Genomic DNA, 18,226 nt, shown 5'->3' with positions numbered 1-18,226 from the left:
AATCTTCTCTTTTTGCTTGAGGAACATTGTTGCTGAGCTAACTTCTCTGCCAGTCTTCCTCCACTTTGTATGTGGGACACTGCCACTGCATGGCTTGATGAGCAGTGTGTAGGTCCACACTTGGGATCCCAATCTGTGAATCCTGGGCCACCAAAGCTGAGCGTGCAAACTTAACCACTGCGCCGGCCCTGAGTGTTTCCTTTCTTTCTGTCACAGGATGACCCAAACTCACCTTGTATTTTCCTCCTTCTAAACTCCTGGAATTAGCCGTTTCTCCAAGGAACCCTTGTTCTTTTTAATATTTAGAAAGGAAGATTCAGGAGTTAGATGGCTCGTTGCTTTTGGGGTATCATTGTTTCTAGGGCATTTCTTTTTTTTTTTTTAATTGAGATATAATTGATATATAACATGGTGAAAGTTTAAAGTGTACAACATATGATTTGATACATTTGTATTGCAATATGATTGCCATTGTAGAATTAGCTAACACCTCTATCACATCATATAATAATTTCTTCTAGTGATGGGAACAATTAAGATCTAGTTTCTTATGTAGCTTAATGTTTATAATACAGTTTTGTTGTCCGTAATCACTGTACTGTGTATTAGATCTCTCTGACTTATTTATCTCCCACCCTTAAACAGTCATTCCCCTAACCCTGGTAACCACCATTCCATTGTTTTTGAGTTTGTTTTTTTAAGTTATTTATTTTTTTATTGAGATATAATCTACATATAACATTATATTAGTTTCAGGTGTACAACATCATGATACTTAGCCATTCTTTTTTTTTTTTAATGTTTTATTATCTTTTAAAGATTTTATTTTTCCTTTTTCTCCCCAAAGCACCTTTTCATGTACCTGTTGGCTATTCGGATGTCTCCTTTGGAAAAATGTCTGTGTTTAGTTCCTCTGCCCATTTTTTAATTGGATTGGGTTTTGTTGTTGCTGTTATAGAGTTGTATGAGTTCTTTAAAAATTTTGGGTATTGGGGGCTGGCTCCGTGGCCGAGTGGTTAAGTTCGCATGCTCCGCTCTGGCGGCCCAGGGTTTGGATCCTGGGCACGCACATGGCACCGCTCGTCAGGCCACATTGAGGCAGCGTCCCACATACCACAACTAGAAAGACGTGCAACTAAGATATACAACTGTGTACGGGGGGGTTTGGGGAGATAAAGCAGAAAAAAAGATTGGGGGTATTAACCTCTTATTTGTTACATGGTTTGCAAATATTTTCTCCTGTTCTGTAGGTTGCCTTTTCATTTTGTTTCTCTTGTTGTACAGAAGCTTTTAAGTTTGAGGTAGTCCTACTTCTTGATATATGTATATTTTTTTAAGATTTTATTTTTTCTTTTTCTCCCCAAAGCCCCCCGGTACATAGTTGTGTTTTTAGTTGTGGGTCCTTCTAGTTGTGGCATTTGGGATGCCGCCTCAGCATGGCTTGATGAGTGGTGCCATGTCTTTGCTGAGGATCTGAACCAGTGAAACCCTGGGCTGCCAAAGAGGAGTGCTCGAACTTAACCACTCGACCACAGGGCTGGCCCCAGGTTTTTTTTCTTTTGTTGTTTATACAAAAAATCATTGCCAAGACCAATGTCAGAATTTGATCTACTTCAAGTTAATTTTTTTCCTGAGGAAGATTTGCCCTGAGCTAGCATATGTGCCATTCTTCCTCTATTTTGTATGTGGGTCGCTGCCACAGTGTGGCTGCTGACAAGTGGTGTAGGTCTGCACCCGGGAACTGAACCTGGGCTGCAGAAGTGGGGTACACTGAAGTTAACCACTAGGCCATGGGACCGGCCCAGTGTTTTGAGTTATTTTTTGTGAGTGTTGTAAGATTAGGGGTCCAGTTTCATTTTTCTGCATGTGGTCATCCACTTTTCCCATCACCATTTGTGGAAGACTATCCTTTGCCCTTTGGATGTTCTTGGCTCCTTTATCAAATATTAGTTGGCTGTAAATGTGGGGGTTTAATTCTGGGCTCTCTATTCTATGCCCTTGGTCTATATGGTTGTTTTTATTCGAGTACTGTACTGTTTTAATTACTGTAGATAATTTGAAATCAGGAACTGTGATGTCTCTGATTTTGTTCTTTTAAATGATTGCTTTGGCTATTCATGGTCTTTCGTGTCTTTATACAAATTTTAGGTTTGCTTTTACTACTTCTGTGAAAAACGTCATTGGCATTTTGATAGGGATTGCATTGAATATATGTATAGATGGCTTTGGGTGGCCTGTACATTTTAACAATATCAACTCTTTGAATCCATGAATGTGGAACAACTCTTTGAATCCATGAATGTGGAATGTCTTTCCATCTGTTTGTGTCATTTTTTATTTCTTCGAACAAAATCTTATAGTTTTTGTTGTACAATCTAGGGCGTTTCATTAGATTCAAATAGGAAATGATTTTTTAAAAAATGAGTTCCTGTTGATATTTCCATTTTGAATATAATATTGAAGATTTTTAAAGTTTTATGTTTACCTCATTTCTCTGCACCGAATCTGGATTCCTATTAATTTATTTACTTTATCTGATAATATATAAAAATAGCAATAAAATATTACTACTAACAGTAAGCCTACTTAGTAAAATTTCTTTGAGTTCTTTTTGTCCTGTAAAATATATCCCACTATAGGGGCTGGCCCCGTGGCCAAGTGGTTAAGTTCGCGCGCTCCGCTGCAGGTGGCCCAGTGTTTCGTTGGTTCGAATCCTGGGCGTGGACATGGCACTGCTCATCAAGCCATGCTGAGGCAGCGTCCCACATGCCACAACTAGAAGGACCCACAATGAAGAATATACAACTATGTACCAGGGGGCTTTGGGGAGAAAAAGGAAAAAAATAAAATCTTTAAAAAAATATATATATATCCCACTATACATCAAAGTATGTACAGGATTCTGTGTTCAGAAGTTAGTGAAATACTTGTTTTCACTGTGTTTTATGTTATCAATTTGATAGTCAGGTTCATTTATTTCTCTTTGTGTTTGATTTTAGTTTTTTTAAATTAAATTTCAAACATAAGATATTTACATGGTTCAAAAATCAAAGCCATATAAAAGATATAATCAGCGAATCTTCATTCTGATTTCTGTGCCTCCTACACCCTTCTCAACCACTCCCTTTAAAATAACCATTTTTATTATAGTTTGTGGCTTATCTTTCCTGTGTATCTTTTGCAAAAAGGCAACTATATATACGTGTGCTTATACATAACAACAAAAGTTAACATAGATAGAAATAAAAGTTTAAACAAAGGGTAGAATACTATATACATTGTCCGAGATGTTTATTCACCAGTCACCTACTCATGGCCATTCATTGCTATGACACATATTTGCTACAGTGAAGAATACTGTGCGTATGTTAGGTTGTTTATGTGAAGGTGTGTAGATTTCTAGAAGGACTCTTTTTTCAATAGAATTTTAAGTGAAATTCTCTCTGTAACCGCTATGAATCCAGACCTTATTTTCTCTGCGCATGTAAACATAGATGTGTCTGTGGGATAGAATCATGCTATTCAGAATTCTGCAGCTTTTCACTCAGTGTCATAGGTATTGTGTTTAGCAGATTAACTATAAACCACAATTGCTTAGTATTTCTTAGATTGGATGTGCAAGAGACAGTGTGTAATATTGTGTAGTGTTCTTCAGTTAAAGTGTGAAATAATTTTAAAGTTGGATCTTTACGTGCCATTTTATAAGCTTTTTTTTCACTCTGCAGTATGTAGTGGATGTTTACGGCAAAACTACATTTATTAAAAGGCTATTTTACATGTTGGGTGGGATTCCATTGCGTGTATGTAGATAATCCTTGCACTGATGGATATTTAGGTTGTACCTAATATTTTAGTAATAGGAAAAATACTGAGAAGACCTTATACAATCTTTGTTTCACACAGTTGCTATTTTCCTTTTTATTATTACAGCCATACCTTTGGTAAATTTTTTATTAGGTAATAGTTGTCTTGTAGTATATTACTTTCAAATGTCAGTACCCTTTCATGTACACTGTACACCATTGTTAAATTAAAAAATGCTGAGAAAAATAACTGTAGTAGAGTAATTGTTCGGAAGGATTTAGCGTACTGTTTTCACTGTTGAAATCTCAGTAGCATGATGATAACACATTCTCTGGTGTTTTGGAAGAAGGGCCCATTTGTATGTTTTTAATAATGAAGATAGAGGGGCTGGCCCAGTGGTGCAGCGGTTAAGTTTGCACGTTCCGCTTCAGTGGAACTAATACTAGAAACTGCATGTACAAATAGAATGATCCTGGGCTACAAATTCCTTATAGTTAAGGAGTATCTTGGAATATCAGAGTTTGTGGTCTTAAACTAATTTAACATCTAAACATTTTAGTGGAGAGCTGTTAAATAGTCACGATAGGTTTGCACTTACGTATTTTAATAAACATGGCCTAGAAATAAAGACATGGTGACCCAACTATATACACATTTATGAGGCTAAAGCTTAGTTGGAAGAGTCTTAACCCCTTGGTAGTGTATGCTACTGAGGCAGTTAAATTAAACATCTTATTGACTCCCATGTAATTGTTGTATCTGACTAGGAAAATTTTAGCGAGGTTTCATGCCACTTTGTAGAGTGAAAATACAGGTTACAAAATCCTAAACTTCAATTTAAAGCTGTTGTTCATTGAGTAAATATTTAGTGAGCTCCTACTATGGACCATGTAGTGCTTGTATAGTAAGTTGGTGATCAATAGAGGATTATGATCACTTCCCTGATGGAACTTACCTATGAAGAGACGGCCAAATATAAGTATATAACACGTGTCAGGTGATGTGATATGGAAAAGAGAATGAGGGGAGGGAGAGGGTTGCAGTTTTGAGGTCAGGGTGATCCACACTGAGAAGGTAACATTTGTGTAAAGACTTGAAGTGAGATAGTTAGCCATGTTGGTATCTGGAGGAAGAGCATTCCAGGCAGATGGATTAGCTAGTGCAGAGGCTCTAAGCTGCGAATGTGCTGGAGAAGCAGCCGAGAGGGTAGTGTGCCTAGAGAGAACTGAGCAAGGGGGAGAAAAGAATAGGAAACCAGAAGAGTGTCAGTAGCTGGATTCCACAAAGCTGTGCTTCTCCATAGGCCGTTGTAAGGGCTCAGGCTTCCATTCTGAGTCATTGGAGGGTTTTGAGCATAGGATGATCTGAGTTCTTATATTTGAAAGTATTTTTCTCGGGCTGTTGAGAATAGACTGTTGGGGGTAGGAGTTGGAAGTAGGGATACGTGTAGTTAGGAGGCTAACTAAGATAGTAATGCAAGTAAGAGATGATGGTCCTTGGTTATCATAGCTGTGGAGGTGGTGGGAATTGATTGAATGCTGATTATAGGTAGAGCCAAAAGGATTTCTTGATAGATTGATAATGGAGAGTGAGAAGGCTCCCAAGACTTTGGCCTGAGTAACTTTAAGGATGGAGTTGGGGGCCGGCCAGGTGGTACAGTGGTTAAGTGCACACGTTCCTCTTTGGGGGCCCAGGGCTCGCCAGTTTGTATCCTGGGTGCGGACATGGCACCGCTTGGCAAGCCATGCTGTGGTAGGTGTCCCACATATAAAGTAGAGGAAGATGGGCATGGATGTTAGCTCAGGGCCAGTGTTCCTCAGTAAAAGGAAGAGGATTGGCATCAGATGTTAGCTCAGGGCTAATCTTCCTCAAAAAAAAAAAACCAAAAAAACGGATGGAGTTGGCACCATCTGAGATGGGGAAGACTTGGTATTAGTGGAATATCATTGAAGGGGAAGATCAGGAGCTCATTTTTGAACATGTTATTATGTTTGAGATGTTGAGTAGAAAATTAGATAACACAAATCAGGACACCATGAGAGAGGTTTGGGCTGGAGATAGAACTTTGAGAATTTTTGATGTAGATGGTGGTTTTTTTTTTTTTTTCCCCGCAAACAAAACCAATATATTTTATTTACTGTTTGAGCTAGGTTAAGTCAGACTTTCTGTGATATTCAGTTAACACAGACATGGAAGAAAGATCCAGAAGATTGATTATACATTTAACAAGAAACTCATAAAGAGAAAACAAAACAGATGCAGTTAATGTGACAATATAAAAAACAGTCACAGACAGCTCCGCCGAACTAAAGAAATATTAATCAGAAAAAGTTCACTAAGTACTAGCAAAATTAGTTAAAATAATACTGTGTCTGAGAATTTCCTTAGGATAAATATATGTATTTTTTAAAATTTTTATTGAGTTTATGATAGTTAACAATTCTGTGAAATTTCAGTTGTACGTTATTGTTTGTCAGTCGTGTTGTAGGTGCACCCCTTCACCCTTTGTGCCCACCCCCCCCACCCCTTCCCCCTGGTAGCCACTAACGTGTTCTCTTTGTCTACGTGTTTAAATTCCTTATATGAGTGGAGTCATACAGAGATTGTCCTTCTCTATCTGGTTTATTTCACTTAACATAATTCCCTCAAGATCCATCCATGTTGTTGTGAACGGGAGGATTTTATTCTCTTTTGTAGCTGAGTAGTATTCCATTGTATATATATACCATATCTTCTTTATCCGATCATCAGTGGATGGGCACTTAGGTTGCTTCCATGTCTTGGCTATTCTAAATAATGCTGCAGTGAACATTGGGGTGCATGGAACTTTTGGAATTGCTCACTCCAGGCTCTTTGGATAGATACTCTGTAGTGGGGTGGCTGGATCATATAGTATTTCTACTTTTAATTTTTTGAGAAATCTCCATACTGTTTTCCATAGTGGCTGCACCAGTTTGCATTCCCACCAGCAGTGGATGAGGGTTCCTTTTTCTCCACAACCTCTCCAATATTTGTTACTTTTTGTTTTGGTTATTTTTGCCATTCTCATGGGTGTAAGGTGATCTCTTAGTGTAGTTTTGATTTGCATTTCTCTGATGATCAGTGATGATGAACATCTTTTCGTGTGCCTCTTGGCCATCGGTATATCTTCTTTGGAGAAATGTCTGTTCATGTCTCCTGCCCATTTTTTGATCGGGTTGTTTGATTTTTGGTTGTTGAGTTGTGTGAGTTCTTTATATATTATGGATATTAAGCCTTTGTCAGATATATGACTTGCAAATATTTTTTTCCCCAGTTACTGGGTGTTTTTTTTGTTTCAATCCTGTTTTCCCTTGCCTTGAAGAAGCTCTTTAGTCTGATGAAGTCCCATTTGTTTATTCTTTCTGTTGTTTACTTTGAGAAGACATGGTGTCCAGGAAGATCCTTTTAATACTTATGTCAAAGAGTCTACTGCCTACATTTGCTTTTAGAAACCTTGTGGTTTCAGGTCTTACCTTCAGGTCTTTGATCCATTTTGAGTTTATTTTTGTGAATGGTGAAAAACACTGGGTAATTTTCAGTCTTTTACATGTGGCTTTCCAGTTTTCCCAGCACCATTTGTTGAGAAGACTTTCTTTTCTCCATTGTATGCCCTCACCTCCTTGGTCAGAGATTAGCTGTCCATAGATGTGTGGTTTTATTTCTGGGCTTTCAATTCTGTTCCATTGATCTGTGCACCTGTTTTTGTACCAATACCATGCTGTTTTGATTACTGTAGCTTTGTAGTATGTTTTGAAGTCAGGGATTGTGATGCCTCCAGCTTTGTTCTTTTTTTTTCAGGATTGCTTTAGCAATTCGGGGTCTTTTGTTGCCCCATATGAATTTTAGGATTCTTTGTTCTATTTCTGTAAAGAATGTCATTGAGATTCTGATTGGGATTGTGTTGAATCTGTAGATTGCTTTAGGTAGTATGGACATTTTAACTATGTTTATTCTTCCAATCCATGTGCATGGAATGCCTCTCCATCTCTATTTTGTCATCCATTTCTTTCAGAAAAGCCTTGTAATTTTCATTGTATAGGTCTTTCACTTCCTTAGGTAAAGTCACCCCGAGGTATTTATTCTTTTTGTAGCGATTGTGAATGGTATTGTGTTCTTGAGTTCTTTTTCTGTTAGTTCATTATTAGATTATAGAAATGCTACTGATTTATGTAAGTTGATTTTATATCCTGCAACTTTGCTGTAGTTGTTGATTATTTCTAAAAGTTTTCCAATGGATTCTTTGGGGTTTTCTATATATAAGATCATGTCATCTGCAAACAGCGAGAGTTTCACTTCTTCCCTCCCTATTTGGATTCCTTTTATTCCTTTTTCTTGCCTAATTGCTCTGGCCAAAACCTCCAGTACTATGTTGAATAAGAGTGGTGATAGAGGGCATCCTTGTTTAATTCCTCTTTTCAGGGGATGGCACTCAGTTTTTGCCCATTGAGTATGATGTTGGCTGTAAGTTTGTCATATATGGCCTTTATTATGTTGAGGTAGTTTCCTTCCTTTTTTTTTTTTTAAAGATTTAATTTTTTCCTTTTCTCCCCAAAGTCCCCTGGTACATAGTTGCATATTCTTCATTGTGGGTCCTTCTAGTTGTGGCGTGTGGGACGCTGCCTCAGTGTGGTTTGATGAGCAGTGCCATGTCCGTGCGCAGGATTCAAACCAGTGAAACACTGGGCTGCCTGCAGTGGAGCATGGGAACTTAACCACTCAGCCACGGGGCCAGCCCTGAGGTAGTTTCCTACTATCACCATTTTGTTCAGAGTTTTTATAATAAATGGCTGTTGGATCTTGTCAAATGCTTTCTCTGCATCTATTGAGATGATCATGTGGTTTTTATTCCTCAACTTGTTGATGTGGTGTATCATGTTGATTGATTTGCGGATGTTGAACCATCCCTGTGTCCCTGGTATGAATCCCACTTGATCATGATGTATGATCCTTTTGATGAATTGCTGAACTCAGGTTGCCAAAATCTTGTTGAGAATTTTTGCATCTATGTCCATCAGCGATATTGGCCTGTAGTTCTCCTTTTTTGTGCTGTCCTTGTCAGGTTTTGGTATCAGCGTGATGTTGGCCTCATAGAACGTGTTAGGAAGTGTTCCATCCTCCGTAATTTTTTGTAATAGCTTGAAAAGGATAGGTGTTAAATCCTCTCTGAAAGTTTGGTAGAATTCCCCAGGCAAGCCATCTGGTCCTGGGGTTTTATTCTTTGGGATGCTTTTGATTGCTGTGTCAATCTGCTTCCTTGTGATTGGTCTGTTCAGATTGTCTGCTTCTTCTTGACTTAGCTTTGGGAGGTTATAAGTCTAAGAATTTATCCATTTCCTCTAGGTTATCCCTTTTGTTGGCATAAAGTTGTTCATAGTATTCTCTTATAATCCGTTGTATTTTTATGGAGTCTGTTGTTATTTCTCCTCTTTCATTTCTGATTTTGTTTATTTGAGCTTTCTCTCTTTTTTTCTTTGTAAGTCTGGCTGCAGGTTTGTCAATTTTATTTATCTTCTCAAAGAACCAGCTCTTTGTTTCATTGATCCTTTCTACTGCCTTTTTTGTTTCAATAGCATTTATTTCTGTTCTGATTTTTATTATTTCTCTCCTGTTGAGTTTGGGGTTCTGTTCTTCTTTCTCTAATTCAATTACGTGTTATTTGAGGTTATTTGGCATTTTCCTTGTTTGTTAAGGTGTCCCTGTATTGCGATGAATTTCCCTCTTAATACAGCTTTTGCTGTATCCCATATGAGTTGGTATGATATGTTATCATTTTCATTTGTCTCCAGATAGTTTTTGATTTCTTCTTTAATTTCTTCAATGATCCATTGCTTGTTCAATAGCATAGTGTTTAGTCTCCACATCTTTGTCCCTTTCTCAGCTTTTTTCTTGTAATTAATTTCTAGGTTTATAGCATTATGATCAGAGAAGATGCTTGTTATTATTTCAATTTTTTTTTAATTTATAGAGGCTTGCCTTGTTTCCCAACATATGGTCTATCCTTGAGAACGTTCTGTGTGCACTTGAGAAGAATATGTATTCTGCTGTTTTTGGATGAAGTGTTCTATATATATCTGTTAAGTCCAATTGTTTTAGGTTTCATTTAATTCCACTGTTTTCTTGTTGATTTTCTGTCTGGATAATCTGTGCAATGATGTGAGTGGGGTGTTGAGGTCGCCTACTATTATTGTGTTATTTTTGATATCTTCTTTTAGGTTTGTTAATGGTTGCTTTATGAAGTTTGGTGCTCCTGTGTTGGGTGCATAGATATTTATAAGCTTTATTTCTTCTTGATGAAGTGTCCCTTTGGTCATTCTATGTTGGTCCTCTATGTTGCTCTTTACCTGCCTTATCCTGAAGTCTACTTTGTCTGATATAAGTATTATGACACCTGGTTTCTTTTGTTTGCCATTAGCTTGGAATATTGTCTTCCAGCCCTTCACTCTGAGCCTGTGTTTGTCGTTGGAGCTGAGGTGTGCTTCCTGGAGACAGCAAATTGTTGGATCTTGTTCTTTGATCCATCTTGCCACTCTGTGTCTTTTTATTGGTGAGTTCAGTCTATTTACATTGAGAGTGATTATTGATGCATGAGGGCTTGATGCTGTCATTCTATCATTCATTTTCCCGTTTTCCTGCATTTCCTTTGTTTCTTGTCCTTTGTGTTTTGGCCGACCCATTGACTTCTGCAGTATCTTATGCTTGGTTTCTTAGCTTTTTCCTTATTTATTTTTTGTGTCTCTGTTCTGTTTTTTGGTTTAGTGGCTACCCTGAAGTTTGTATTCAGAATCTCGTGCATAACATAGTCCTTTTTCTGGTGGCCTCTTATTTCCTTAGCCTAAACTGATTCAGTCCCTTTCCTCCTCCCCTCCTAAGTTATTATTGTCATCTCTTATCCCTACTTGTGTTGTGAGTTTGTGGTTAGAGTGATAAGATTATATTTGTTTTTGGTGTTTTCCTTCTCTTTATCCTAAGGCTATAGTTGAATATTTGCTATCCTATTCTGATTCTGTCTGTGTCCTTTGTGTTTTGTTACCCCTTTCTCCCTTTTTTCAGGTGTGAGTGCCTTCTTGAGGATTTCTTGTGTGGGGGCAGTGTGTCTTGTGGCTACGAAGTCCCTTAGCTTTTGTTTGCCTGGGAAAGATTCAGTTTCTCCCTCATATCTGAAGGATATTTTTGCTGGATAGAGTATTCTTGGCTGAAGATTTTTATCCTTTAAAGTCTTGAGTATGTCTTTCCAATCTCTCCTAGTTTGTAAGGTTTCTGCAGAGAAATCCGCTGAAAGTCTGATAGGGGTTCCTTTGTAGGTTATTTTCTTCTGCCTTGCTGCCCTGAGTATTCTGTGTCTTTCATTGTCGCCAGTTTTACTACTATATGCCTTGCAGTAGGTCTTTTTACATTGACAAATCTAGGAGATCTGAAAGCTTCTTCCACACACATTTCTCTCTCATTCCCTAGATTTGGGAAGTTTTCTGCTATTATTTCTTTGAGCACTCTTTCTGCCCTATTCTCCTTTTCTTCACCCTCTGGTATACTGATAATTCTTAACTTGCATTTCCTCTTTGAGTTGGCTATTTCTCAGAGATTTTCTTCATTTCTTTTTAGTCTTAGTTCTCCCTCTTCCTCTGTCTGGAGCCATTCAACCTGTCTGTCTTCGATTATGCTAATTTTCTCCTTTATGTTGTCCACACGGGCATTCAGGGAATCCGTATTCTGTTTTATCTGATCCACTGTATTTTTCATCTCTAGTATTTCTGACTGATTCTTTTTATAGTTTCAGTCTTTTTTGTGAAGCAACTCCAGTACTCGTTGACTCGTTTCTCTGTATTTTCCTTTACCTCATTGAGTTTTTTGATGATAGCTATTCTGGATTCATTGTTATTTAATTTACCTATTTCCAAGTCCTCAGGATATAATTCTGTGTTTTTATTGTTTTCCTTCTGGTCTGGAGCTTTTATAAATTGCTGGATGGTAGAGGAACGGTTTTTGCACATAGTGATATTATTTGGTTGCAGTTACAGCTTGTCGCCACTAGATGGGGGTGGATAGCCGCGTATTCTGAGCCCTCTGCCTACAGCCGAGATGGTGCAGCGCAGCGGGGGGCCGGGGAGGGAGGGGGCACTTTCTCTTGTACGCAGACCTGGGTTTCTGGATCAGCTCTTGCTCTCTGGTTTCCTGGGGCCTTGGCTTGATGGGGTCCCCCCACGCACAAGCTTTTGCCCCATTAGAGGGCTTCTGTCTAGGCTGAAGGGCGCTAGGGAGTCCTGGGTGATACCCCAGGTGTGTGACCCCTCCCCCACTCCTTCCCTCTCGGAACTTCCCACGGCAGCAATCCCAGTCTTTAGGCTAGGGAGCGAAGAGCTCTCTTACCCCATTGCAGCTCCTCTCAGGGGGGCTCCAGCTTCTCTGTCCTCCATCATTCGGCTGCTGTGGGTCTCTGGCGTTTCCTGTGCTATTGGGATATTTTTTGTTGGAGTGTGGTTGCTCCTTTTTGTTGTATGTTGGAGGGGAGAGAGTCCCTAGTGAGTTCACTACACAATGACGCTGACGTCCTGTAGATGGGTGTTAAAGCCATAAGAATTAAGTAGATCGCCAAGAAAGTGAGTATAGAGAAGTCTAAGGAACCCAATACTGTGAGGTTGAAAAAGGAAGGGCCAGTAAATGACACTGAGAAGGAGAGACCAATGAAATAGCGATTTGGAAACAAAGTAACAAAAGTGTTTGTCTTGGAAGCAGTGGTAGGTCTGTCAGAGGCTTCTGATAGGGTGATCACATGACATGGTTTACGCTTGTGGTCTTGTTGTGAATTGTTAATGGTACTCCCTTTACTTTCAGAAGTATCCTAGTTTAGTTAGTAAATTATGTTGTCTTGCTACTAATAGGTCTAATAAGATGAGGGCTCAGATGGGTCATTAGTTTAATGCATTAACTTGCTCATATAATAAAGATTGGCTTTTTGAGACTTGCATTACACTGGTATTTTTATCTTCGGCAGTCTTTAGATGCTAATGTGGAAACATTGTAGCCCTTGCCATTGGGCTCTTAGCAGAAGAGATGATAGAGTTGAAGTACCAAAATCTCAGTTCTATTTGAGAAATTCAGTTTCTTGGAAGGTCATTCAACATTTATTTTGAGAATTTGTGCTGTACATAGGTAAAATAATTAAAAAGGCTGTCAGAGCATCTGTTTCATAGTTTATTTTGTTCTTTTGTTTCAGCATTTTTTTTTCTTTTAAGGATTGGCACCTGGGCTAACAACTGTTGCCAATCTTCCTTCCCCCCCCCCCCCCCCCCTGCTTTTATCTCCCGAAACCCCTCCTGTACACAGTTGTATATCTTAGTTGCACGTCACTCTAGTAGTGGGATGTGGGACGCCGCCTCAGTGTGCCTGATGAGCAGATCCAAACCCTGGGCCGCAGCGGAGTGCGCGAACTTAACCATTCAGCCACGGAGCTGGCCCCTGTGTCAGCATTTTTGGTATACATTCTGAATAAGGAGAAACTTTCTATGACTTGCAAACTCCTTTTTCTTTTGGTGAGGAAGCTTGGCCCTGAGCTAACATCTGAACCAATCTTCCTCTATTTGTATTTGACATGCTGCCACAGCATAGCTTGATGAGTGATGTGTAGGTCTGTGCGCAGGATTCAAACTGGCCAACCCTGGGCTGCCGAAGTGTAATGCGTGCACTTAACCGCTGTGACACTGGGCCATCTCCCCCAAACTCTTACCTATCATGAAATCTGTTGCCCTTTCATATGTAATTATGTATAATAATTATTAGATGTTTGTAATAGTTTGAAAAATACCTACTGTTTGTGTAAATAACATAGTTTGGATAATATAGTTTTAGCTGAACTCAACTTGCAAAAATTCAAAATACTGTGAATTAATATTTGGCACTAAAAATGAGTGTTTTAGTTTTAAACAAAGGGGTTCTGTTTTGACTCTGTTAACCATGCGGTTTTAATGATATGTTATCTGAAGGCATCTTAGCCAAGGACTGTCTGGATTTGAGTTCTTACTTAGAACTTGGAAGGGTTTTGAGTGGTTTTGAGGGCATTTTTTTCTGGAAACAACTTGTGTATAAGCTGTCTGGTTTAGCTTGGATGTAGAAATCCTGAAACAACCAATGTTATGTATATTTAGCTACATTCATTTTTCCTCTTGCTTCTTTGGCTGTTTTTACTGAAATCTCAAATAATCTGTCTTTTCTTTTGGTGAAGAAGACTGTTGCTGAGCTGACACCTGTGCCAGTCTTCCTCTATATTTTGAATGTCGGACGCTGCCATAGCATGACTTGATGAATGGTCTGTAGGTCTGCACCTGGGATCTGAACCCATGAGCCCTGGGCAAGTGAAGCAGAGTGCACAAACTTAACCAGTACACCACTGGGCCGGCTCCTAGCATGTTATTCTAAACCTACTTGCCTTTACTGTGGAATTCCCCCCCCCCCCCCCCCCGTTATTTGTAAGTTTTGATCTAGAAAGTAAAGGTGGAAAATAAATGTATACTTGTGGGAAAACAACTTTCAAAGCTAAAGAAAGTGAAAAGGAAAGCTTCCTCACTTTGTGTTCCTGTTCAGAGATATCTGTTATTAAGTTTTTAATTTATTCACCCCAAAAATTCTGTATCTTTTTTTTTTTTTGAGGAAGATTAGGCCTGAGCTAACTGCTGCCAATCCTCCTCTTTTTGCTGAGGAAGACGTGCCCTGAGCTAACATCCATGCCCATCTTCGTCTACTTTATATGTGGAATGGCTACCACGGCATGGCTTGCCAAGCAGTGCCATGTCCACATCCAAACCGGCGAACCCCAGGCCACTGAAGCTGAACGTGTGCACTTAACCGCTGTGCCACTGGGTTGCCCCCCCTTTTTTTCCCTTAGTAAGCATCTTTACTGCAGCTTTACTTGATTCTTTTTTGGAGTGGGGGGTGGCCTAGGAAGATTGGCCCTGATCCAACATCTGTTGCTAATCTTCCTCTTTCTGCTTGAGGAAGATTGTCACTGAGTTAACATCTTTCTTGTCTTCCTCTACTTTGTATGTGGGACACCACCACAGCATGGGTTGATGCACAGTGTGTTGGTCCACGCTTGGAATCAGAACCCATGAACCCTGGGCTGCTGAACCAGAGTGCCTGAACTTAACCACTGTGCCATCAAGGCAGCCCCCTACTTGATTCTTTTAAACAATTACCTATTTTGCACGTACCATAATTTATTTAAACAGTCACTTTTTGCTGTTTTACTCTTTCCTTTTGCTAAGATAAGCAAAACTTCAGTGAAAATCTTTGTTTCTTTGAGTTCTCGCAGTATATCTGGAGGGATACCATCATAATAGTGGAATTATAGGTTCAAGGGTAGTGCAATAAACACTTTTTACAATATTGACAATTTGAGTTTCAGAAAACGTTGTAGCAGTTAATACTGTTGTTAACAGTCTGTCTTGTTTGTCCAGATTCTTGTTACAGTATGTCCTCAGATTTTTATTTTTGCTTGTCTTATAACAGAAAATATGCTGTCATTATAACATGAAGGAAATAACTTGCTCTAAGAATTTGTAGCAGGCAAGTTTAGTTATGTATAATTGATAAATATAAGCACAGTTTATCTGTAACTTCTCAAAAGATATCTTGACTCGTTCCCAAGCCTCTCCTACCCTTTTTTTTTATTGAGTTAATGATAGTTACAATCTTCTGAAATTTCACTTGTACATTAATGTTTGTCATTTGTGTTGTAGGTGCACCACTTCACCCTTTGTGCCTACCCCCCACCCCACCTTTCCCCTGGTATCCACTAAATGTTCTCTTAGTCCACATTTTTAAATTCCTTATATGAGTGGAGTCATACACAGATTATCCTTCTCTATCTGGCTTATTTCACTTAACATAATTCTCTCAGGGTCCATCCATGTTATTGCAAATGGAATGATTTTGTTCTGTTTTGCAGCTGAGTAGTATTCCATTGTATATATGTACCACATCTTCTTTATCCATTCATCTGTTGATGGTCACCTAGGTTGCTTCCATGTCTTGGCTAATGTAAATGATGCTGCAATGAACATTGGGGTACATAGGACTTTTGGGATTGCTGACTTCAAGTTCTTTGGATAGATACCCAGTAGTGGAATGGCTGGATCGTATGGTAGTTCTATTTTTAATTTTTTGAAGAATCTCCATACTGTTTTCCGTAGTGACTGCACCAGTTTGCATTCTCACCAGCAGTGGATGAGGGTTCCTTTTTCTCCACAACCTCTCTAACATTTGTTACTATTAGTTTTAGATATTTTTGTCATTCTAACGGGTGTAAGGTAATATCTTAGTGTAGTTTTGATTTGCATTTCCCTGATGATCAGTGATGATGAGCATCTTTTCATGTGCCTATTGGCCATCTGTATATCTTTGGAGAAATGTCTGTTCATGTCTCCTGCCCATTTTTTGATTAGGTTGTTTGATTTTTTGTTGTTGAGTTGTGAGAGTTCTTTATATATTATGGATATTAAGCCTTTGTCAGATATATGACTTGCAAATATTTTTTCCCAGTTAGTGGGTTTTTTTTTGTTTCAATCCTGTTTTCATTTGCCTTGAAGAAGCTCTTTAGTCTGATGAAGTCCCATTTGTTTATTCTTTCAGTTGTTTCCCTTCTCTGAGAAGGCATGGTGTCTGAAAAGATCCTTTTAATACTGATGTCAAAGAGTCTACTGCCTACGTTTTCTTCTAGAAGCCTTATGGTTTCAGGTCTCACCTTTAGGTCTTTGATCCATTTTGAGTTTATTTTGGTGAATGGTCAATTTTCATTCCTTTGCATATGGCTTTCCAGTTTTCCCAGCACCATTTGTTGAAAAGACTTTCTTTTCTCCATTGTATGCCCTCAGCTCCTTTGTCAAAGATAAGCTGTCCATAGATGTGTGGTTTTATTTCTGGGCTTTCAATTCTGTTCCATTGATCTGTGCACCTGTTTTCATACCAGTACCATGCTGTTTTGATTACCGTAGCTTTGTAGTATGTTTTGAAGTCAGGGATTGTGATGCCTCCAGCTTTGTTCTTTTTTTTCAGGATTCCTTTAGCAATTCAGGGTCTTTTCTTGGCCCATATGAATTTTAGGATTCTTTGTTCTATTTCTGTAAAGAATGTCATTGGGAGTCTGATTGGGATTGCTTTGAATCTGTAGATTGCGTTAGGTAGAACGGACATTTTAACTGTGTTTATTCTTCCAATCCATGTACATGGTGGAATGTCTTTCCATCTCCTTATGTCATCATCCAATTCTCTTAGAAAGGCCTTGTAATTTTCATTATATAGGTCCTTCACTTCCTTAGTTAAATTTACCCCAAGGTATTTTATTCTTTTTGTTGCGATTGTGAATGGTATTGTGTTCTTGAGTTCTTTTTCTGTTAGTTCATTATTAGATTGTAGAAATGCTACTGATTTATGCAAATTGATTTTGTACCCTGAAACTTTGCTGTAGTTGTTGATTACTTCTGAGAGTTTTCCAATGGATTCTTTGGGGTTTTCTATATATAAGATCATGTCGTCTGCAAACAGCAAGAGTTTCACTTCTTCCCTCCCTATTTGGATTCCTTTTATTCCTTTTTCTTGCCTGATTGCTCTGGCCAGGACCTCCAGTACTATGTTAAATAAAGTGGTGATAGAGGGCATCCCTACCCTTTTTTTTAAGGAGATGTGGATGAGAACATAGGTAGAACGTTTGTTTTGTATAAAGAAAACAGAACAAAACAGAGTAGTCTTTCTGCATTGTTAAAAATTGTTAAAGATAAGGGTTTAAATGTCCTCACCAAGGGGTTTTTAATCTTAATGAATTTTCTGTACCTTACGTGGTGAGTTCTGATTGTAATGAAATGAGCAGATTTCAGAACAGGAAGCTATGGATAAGCTTGTTCCTTGTATCCGAAAATTTTTGTGTTCCAGCAGCAGTACTTGGTGAATTCTTAGGGAAAAAACTTGTGGGGTGTTTTTTTGTTTTTTTCTTTATTTGGTAATACAGAATAGGTCCTCTGATTCAGCAGGTGGTTGCAATTAAACTGATAAGCATCCTGTCATTTTAGCTGTATTGCTGCTTTCAGCTTTCCTTTCTAAATGCTCCTAGTAAAAAGTTTGAACAATGCAGGAAAGGATTGGGGTTCTAGATCCTTTGTTTGCCTTTAAATCAGCCATTCAGATACCTAAACAGACATTTTAAGGTACAACTTGAAGACTAAGCTCTCTGATTCTGAAGTAGTACGTAAGAAGTAAAGTGAACAAACGAGATCTTGTAAATAAGTTGTAATTAGTGTGGGAAGAGGGGCTGAAAATGTTAGGTGTTTCTTTCCACAAACTCTAATTTTAATTAAGTACTTTCCTGATGCTTCTAAAGGGTATAGAATAAATAATCATTTTGAAATTGATAAAATAG

General features: G+C 38.6%; 1 protein-coding gene across 8 annotated transcripts in view; it reads left to right on the top strand.

Annotated features, from left to right (window-relative positions):
• Positions 1–18,226, top strand: part of CNOT1 (CCR4-NOT transcription complex subunit 1) — a 113,740-nt gene that overhangs the window by 16,679 nt on the left and 78,835 nt on the right. The window contains exon 2 of one of the 8 annotated variants that reach the window (XM_070500655.1): positions 10,238–10,369. The exons of the other annotated variants lie outside the window; for them this stretch is intronic. The gene's annotated coding sequence lies outside the window, so the exon portion shown is untranslated. The remainder of the gene's footprint in view (positions 1–10,237; positions 10,370–18,226) is intronic. 8 annotated transcript variants of the gene reach the window in all.

Source organism: Equus asinus, chromosome 28, assembly GCF_041296235.1.
Source record: "Equus asinus isolate D_3611 breed Donkey chromosome 28, EquAss-T2T_v2, whole genome shotgun sequence".
Classification (NCBI taxonomy): Eukaryota; Metazoa; Chordata; class Mammalia; order Perissodactyla; family Equidae; genus Equus; species Equus asinus.
This window is presented reverse-complemented; position numbering and strand designations above follow the sequence as displayed.